Raw genomic sequence first — 8,038 nt, forward strand, 5'->3', positions numbered from 1 at the left:
ACTCTGAAACTGTCGCATATTCATTTTATTTTATTTTTTAATTTATAAACAAGAGAAATTTATTTCTCATACTTCTGGAGGCTGGGAAGTCCAATATCAAGACAACAGCACATTCAATGTCTGGTGAGATCTTGCTCTCTACTTCCAAGATGGTGCTTTCTTACTGTGACTTAATGTGGTGGGAAGGCAAGGTAGCTCCCTTCAAATCCATTTATTAGGACACAAATCTCATCCCCAAAGACCCCACTTCTTAATATTATTATTACATTGGGTATTAAGTTCAAACAAATCAATTTTGGGGGAAACACCAATATTCAGATCACAGTAGGTAGAATAAATTTCAGATGAAAATTAGCTCCATCTACAAATAACTGTTATTATATTTTATTTGATATCCTTACAGAAGCTTAATATGAATACCCATATATCCATGATTTAAAACAAAATATCTGCTGTTTTGTAACATGCTTTTTTTTCCATTAAGCAAGAATATTGGCAATACTGTTCCATGTCATTAAATATTCTGGTATAACATCACTGAAATGTGGCATAAATATTCCATTATCTGGATGACACATATTTTATTCAACCAAACACTTGTAATTTTCCCCAGTATTTCACTAATATAAAAGTGAGATGGATGACTTTATATAAAAATCTTTCTATACATCTCAGACAAATTCTTAGAAGTCAATAGGTAAGAAATTGCTAATATATATTGCAAATATGCCCTAGAAAGATAGTATCAATTCATTGTCCTATCAGCAACATTTCCCAGTAAAAATACCCAGGAGTTGTGAAATATAAGAATCACCTACCCTTGACTTCTTTAGCACAATTATCTCCATTATTATAGAAATGCTTCAGACTAGGCCTCTGCCTATGGACATTAGTCATTCCAAAATATTTACTTCCTTCTCTGACACTTTTGTGGAAAAAATATGCTTCACTACCTCCTTGAGTTTGGGCTTGGCCATGTGGTCAGGGCTTGCCTGGTTGTGCAACCTCTCTTGTTTCTCCACATTGCCATGAGTTAAGTTTCTCCTGAAAAGTGTTTAATTAAAGAAGGATGAAGCCTCAGGCAGACTTAGGTCCAATCAGCAGCTTACAGCTGTCCAGCCAAGTCCAGCCTGTATCAGCCACATGTGAATGAAATCAACACCGTAGTATTGTATGACACTGAAATTTTGTGGTTGTACATTTTGCAACAATGGCTGACTTATACTCTGGTAACTGACAACACCCATGAGAAAGGAACTGACCAGCACCTGGGGCAGACTGCTCTGTCCCTGGCTCCTCGCACCTTTCCTTTGATCTGTCTGCGTAAGTGATTGCTCCTTAATTTCCAGGTGTCAGCAGGTGAATTGAGCTAAAGTTATTATCCTAGTTGTGCCATTTCACTCTTACATGTTTTTCCATTTTTACTTTCTCTTTGTTCTAAACCTCAGTCCCAATCCAGTGCAAGAGGCTAATAGAATGTGGAACAGCATTTGGCTTCTAAAATGTCAAACTATAATGAGAAAAGGAGAACAATTATTAACAGAACCAGTCACAGACACCCATGGGGTGCATCCTTTTATCCTACACATTGTAAAGGCAATGCAGTGAGGTTATCAGCAGAGTCTAAACATCAGATGCATGACTTCAATGCATCTGTGCATGCAAAGCTGTGTTACAGTTTCTTAAACGCTTATTAAAAAGGACAACTTTAGTAAAAAACAAAACAGAACAAAACAACAACAAGAACCATATGCAGCTTAATTAACTCTTGTGGATAAATTCCAAACATTTTATTCTAGGGACTGCTCAAGATCCTTGTTTTAGGAACAAATTTTGGTGTTTTCAACATTTTATTAACTCGTGGAACTTCTGCAAAACCATTCCACAGATAATGATCTCAAGACTATACTGCTTAATTCAGTTAATCAACATTTATCAGCCATGTGTAGGAATATCTGTTAAAGACCAGGAATCCAAAGACTGACATGCATGTTTCCTGTGCTCAGCAAGTTTACAACCTAGCAGAAGAAGAGAGACACAGCATATAAATTGGTCCACTTTAGAAGTGCTGTGACTGACCTATGGACAAGGTACTATCTAAGGGGAGAGGAATGATATAAAACCAGGCTTCAACCCAGTATGCATTTTACATACCAGACCTTTGTAGTTTCATTTTCTGCTTTGCCTGGCTTCTTGCCACCAAGTCATATACTGTCATCCCAGTTTTTCTACATAACCCACCTCCTTTTTTTTTTGAGACGTAGTTTCACTTTTGTTGCCCAGGCCGGAATGCAATGGTGTGATATTGGCTTACAGCAAACTCCGCCTCCTGGGTTCAAGTGATTCTCCTGCCTCAGTCTCCTGAGTAGCTGGGATTACAGGTGCACACTACCATGCCCAGCTAATTTTGTATTTTTAGCAGAGATGGGGTTTCACCATGTTGGTCAGGCTGGTCTTGAACTCCTGACCTCAGGTGATATGCCCGCCTCAGCCTCCCAAAGTGCTGGGATTACAGGAGTGAGCCACTGTGGCCCCCACCTGCTTTTTTTTTTCTTTTTTATTCGTTAAATTCTAGGGTACCTGTGCACAACGTGCAGGTTTGTTACATACTCACATTAATTTTATGAGACCAATGAAACTTTGATCCTCAAACCTTGCAAGGACAATTCATAAAAAAAAAATACAGGCCAATCTTATTCATGGTCTAAATGTTATCAAACCGAATTCAGAAATGTATAGTAATATATGTAAAGGATAATACATTATGATCAAGGTGAGTTCATTCTGTGAATGCAAAGTTGATTTAACATTACAAAAATACAACCCACTCAATTAATGGTTTAAAGGAGAAAAACCGATACTCATGAGATTTTCTCCACCAGGTATCAAGCCTAATTATAAAGCTATTATAAGTAACTGTGTGTGTAGTATTAGAACAAAAATAGAGGCCCCAAAATTGACACTTGTGTTACTTAATGTAATAGAAATGGTATTGCATATTATTAGGGAAGGGGTGGGTATTTCAATGAATAATGCTGGGACAACTGGTCATCCATGTAGGAAAAAAGTGATACAAGACCTCTATCATATCACATACAAAAATTAATTACAGGATGAATTAAGATCTAAATTTGAAAGACAGAAATGTAGTGATTTAACACTTTTTTTTTTTTTTTTGTCTGAGACAAAGTCTCACTCTCGTGCAGGCTAGAGTACAGTGGCACAATCAAAGCTCACTGCAGTCTCTGCCTCCCGGGTTCGGGCAATTCTCCTGCCTCAGCCTCCTGTGTAACTGAAATTACAGATGCAAGCCACCACACTTGGCTAACTTTTGTATTATTAGTAGAGACGGGGTTTTACCATCTTGGCCAGACTGATCTTGACCTCCTGACCTCAAGCAATCTGCCTGCCTCGGCCTCCCAAAGTGCTGGGATTACAGGTATGAGTCACTGCGCCTGGCCAGAAATGTAGTGATTTTAGAAATAACATAAAAAATGTATTGGGACATGATCTCAGGATCGCAACTTATGGGGAAGTGGAAGAAGCAGCACAGGACACAAGGAAAGGAAGAACTACAATGCATTCACAGCAAAGACCTCAGACAATCCTATGGGGGTTCTGGAGCTAGAATGGCCCTTCAAAGCTGTCCTGAATTGGGATGGAGGTCAGGGCCTTTATATACTCACATCAAACAGCCAGTGGATGCAGGCTGACCCTGAGAAAGGTATGTACACTTTGGTAAGCCCTATCTTGGGGAGAAATTCAGCTGAGATCTATCTGTTGCCAACACTCTCAGTAGCTTGACAGTGAGTGCTTCTGTCCTCGAGAGGAGTATCTGGGGGGCACATGATAGCATCCACTATAGACTTCAACAAACAATTCAGTAGAAAAATCCAAAAGGTCAATAAATATATGACAAAATTCTCTCATTAGTCCACAAGAAAATGCCAAAGACCCCATAAAATACACTTATACACCATTAAATTGTAAAAATTTAAAAAAGACTGTACCTTATATTTGCACAGATGTAGAGAGATTAAAATCCTCATACACTGCTGGTGGAAATGCAAGTTCGTGTAACTGCAATGAGAAACATTTTGCATAATCTAGCTAACAACAACAAAAAAAGCAATTGCCTTTGTCTCAGCGATTTCACCCCTAGATATTTTCCTTAGAGAAATTCTTGCACATGTATACCCTCAGACATTTGAAAGAACATTCATAGAAATATTGTTTCTCTTAACATTGTTACCTCTAAACTTGAAACAACACAAGGGAACTTCAAAGCTCAATGTGATGAAAACAGGCAAAACTAAACTATGATTCAGGTTTGCATTCATCAGTGGCAAAAATATTTTTTTAAACAGTATAGTACCTGTAATTTCTTTTACCACATATTATCTAGCACAGAATAGGTTATCACATATGCTTATTAGATTGAAGTTACTTTAGGCTCTTTGATATTTTATGGTTGATATTGATGAAAAGATTTTTTCTGCCCTGCTTTACTCTTTAAAAATTAATGATTTATAGTTATCTTTCTGTTATAGTACAAGATAATCCTTGATCTAGTTGTACATAGCCTATTTAACTCCTTATTAGTTATGAATCTCTAGCCTCCCCAAAGCAGTTGCATTACAAAGCCAAGTAGGAGGAGGGGAAATTCAAAGGAGTTTAGAAAGCCTAAAAAAATAATACTAAGAGGAGGTACAATTGTTAGTTCCTTGTCCATATACAGCCCACAGAGATGTTGCATATGACCTGCAAAGTGGTTTTTTTTTTTCTGTTTTTGAATTTATTTACCAGCATGTTAAAATAGAGATTTCCCATTTCTCTGGAAAGAGAAAATCTGACACCAGTGAGCTGGCATTCCTTCTGGGCAACAAATTGGTAGAGCTAAGTAGGGCTGCCTTCTTCCGGGAAAACAGGCATGCGTGATTCTGCTTGCTTCATTCATATACCATGGTTCTTTTACTCTGGGTCTATGGAATCCTGAGAGACCAGTAAACAGAATTCAAGGAGATTTGTGAACTGGGAGGAGGAAAGAAGTTATGTTGCTATTTTCATTAACCTCTAACTGAAATTTAGCATTTCTTTCTACTGTGAATATAAACAAGCCATAGTTGTAGCAATAGTACTTCCTCAACAGTGTGCATTGCACACATTTTTATACCAATTTCATTTGTTGCAGGTATCTGAAACATTTTTGATTCTCATTACCTTTTGAAAATTATGAGGACATCAGTAAGATGGTGGAATAGGACTTTTCAGTGTTTGTTCCCCTACGGAAACATCAATTTGAACAACACTCCATACATGAAAATACCTTCACAAAAGCTAAGGAAACCTGGTAAACTATTACAAAACCTGGATGTAGCACAGAAATTAAAAAGATGCATTAAGGAACGTAGGGAGGACAGTTTTGTAATGCCCACATCACTCTTCTTTCATACCCAGGCAGCACAGTGTGCGGAGAGATACCCTCTGCTTGGGGGAGAAGGGGGAAGTGATCACAGGACTCTGCCTTGGACCCCAACAGTGGGCTGACCCAAGTAAAACCCAGCACTAGGCATGCCCCCACAAACCAGACCCCAGGGCAGTACCCACAGACTAAGCTTCTAAGCCCACCCCAACACTAGGCCAAATTCCACAATCTTAGGCTCCAGGCATGCCAAAACAGACTTGTACTCTGGATCACCCTACCACCAGGTTAACTACAGTGGCCCCATGCTCCAGGACTGACACCAGTGGTCCTGGGCTTCAGATCCACTGCAGTGCCAGGCCATTCCCCACAGACTCAGTCTCCAGGCCAGCCCCAGGAACAGACAAACCTCCAATCCTAGTCATCATGCTGGTACCTGCAAGCCAGCCTCTATGTTGGACCCTGTGTATACAAACTCCAAGATTACTCAGTACCAGATCAGCCTCTGCATGCCCAGCTACAAGTCAGCTCCAGGTTTCAGACCAACCCAGAGTTGAGTTGGCCAACACGTTCCCAGGCTTCAGACCCGCTGCCAAGTCCGCACCCCTGGCCTCAAGTATCCCACTGGTACTTAGGGACACAGATTCTAGGCCTGCTTAGTGCTAGGCTGGTCCTTGCCTCTGCACTCTCCATGCTGGCCCTGTAGTCCCCTGCTCTAGCAAATCCAGGGTCCAATCCTGCTCCAGAAGATCCAGAGTCCAGGCCTATCAGAGACAATCCCAGTGCTGGACCAGGCCCCAGATACCTAAGCTTCATGTCTGCCCCTATGAACTCAGGTCTCATGTGAGTCCTTGTGGTCCAAGTCCAACTCTTGCAGACCTAGCCTGTGGGCCAATACCCACACAGCTAGCTTGAGAGCTGGCCTCAGAATAGTCAGGCTCCAGGTCAGTCCCACAGCCTCAGGCTCCAGACCAGATCCTGTGGCTCAAGGATTTAGGCCAGCATGCATAACGCCAGGATCCACACCTTCTGCCACAGACCTAGACTCCATGCTTACACCTGCACCAGGCTGGCTCTAGGCTAGACCCTGTGGCCCCAGGTTCTAGTGGCCCAAGCATTCAAGTCAGCTCCATTAGACTCAAGAATCCAGGCCTAACCCAGTGCATCCCAGTGCCAGACTGGCCTCCGTGAATCAAGGCTCAGGACCATTCTTGCAGACAAGTACTTCAGGCCAACACGTGGACCCATGTCCCAGGACTGCCCCTATGGAGTGAGGCTCCAGACATTTTCCAGTGGACCCAAGGGCCAGGCCCAGCCCCAGCTTAGTTCCCGGCTGGCCTCTGCAAATGCAGGCTCAAGGCCCACCCTTATGCCAGGTAAGCCCCTGTGGACCTAAGCCTTGAACTGGCCCCTGTGGATATAGGACAAAGGCCCCAGGCCCACCCTCCTGGATACAAGGTCTAGGTCCACTACTGCTGACCAAATTAGCTGGTTTCTCCTGGTAGATCCAAGTTCCATAACTCCCAGGCCAAACCCCATGGACTCAGATGCCAGGGCCTCTCACTTGCTGACCCAGACCAGGTTACCCAAGGATTTCAGCATCAAGTCCACACTGGATGGCAGTCTCATAATCACCAGGTAGGCTGACTGGTAAAAGTTTTCTCAGAAAAAGTCAGTCTGCAAAGACTGAAATAATTACCCACTTATTCAAATGTGTGGATATTAATATATGGCAACAAGAAACATTTAAAACTGAGATGTAACACCACCAAAAGAATACAAAAATTTTCCAGTAGAAAAGTCCCCAGAATGGGGAGATATGTGAACTGCCTGACAAATAATCCAAAATAATTCTTTTGAGAAACTCTGCGAATGTCAACAATATACAGAAAAAATAATTCAATGAGGTCAGAAAAGAAGTAAACAATGAAAATAAAAAATTTAAGAGAGACATTAAAATTATTTTTAAAAGTCAAAAATCCTTGAGTTGAAAAATACAATGAATGAAATGCAAATAAACTAGCATCAGCAGCAGAACTGATCAAATAGAAGAAAGAATCAGCAAACTTGAAGATAGGTTATTGGAAGATATACAACCAAAGGGAAAAAGAGAAGAAAGAATTTTTTTAAATAAAAAAATGCAAATGGGATTTATGTGACAACATCAAAAGAGTAAAGCATGTGTTATAAAAAAAAAAGAGCAAGAGAAATGAGACAAGGGATTAAAAGGCTTATTTTTTAAAAAACCAGAAAACTTTCCAAATTTGGGGGAAGATCTGAATGTCTAGGTACAGAAAGACCCAAGCTCTCCAGTCATATTTAATCAAAAGAAGATTACACCAAGACATAACTAAACTCAAAAGTCAAAGACAAAGAAAAATCCTGAAAGCAACAAAAGGGAAAAAAGCAAATCACTTAAAACAGTTCCAGTAAGGTTAGCAATAAATTCTCAGTAGTAACCTTACGGTCCAGGATAGAGTAGGATCGCATATTCAAAGTGTTGAAAGAATACACTGTCAACCCAAAATACTGTACCTGGCGGGGTCATCCAGAAATAAAGAAAAAAAAAAAACAAACACTTCCCCATACAAACAAAAGCTGAGGGAGTTTTTTTTT

The 8,038-nt window shown here is 40.5% G+C and overlaps 1 pseudogene; it reads left to right on the forward strand.

Moving 5' to 3' along the window:
- Positions 1-1,210: 1,210 nt before the first annotated feature.
- The window catches only part of LOC105524738, a 27,967-nt pseudogene continuing 21,139 nt past the window's right edge, over positions 1,211-8,038 (forward strand).

The sequence above is a fragment of the Colobus angolensis genome, unplaced genomic scaffold (assembly GCF_000951035.1).
Source record: "Colobus angolensis palliatus isolate OR3802 unplaced genomic scaffold, Cang.pa_1.0 Scaffold505, whole genome shotgun sequence".
NCBI classification, from domain to species: Eukaryota; Metazoa; Chordata; class Mammalia; order Primates; family Cercopithecidae; genus Colobus; species Colobus angolensis.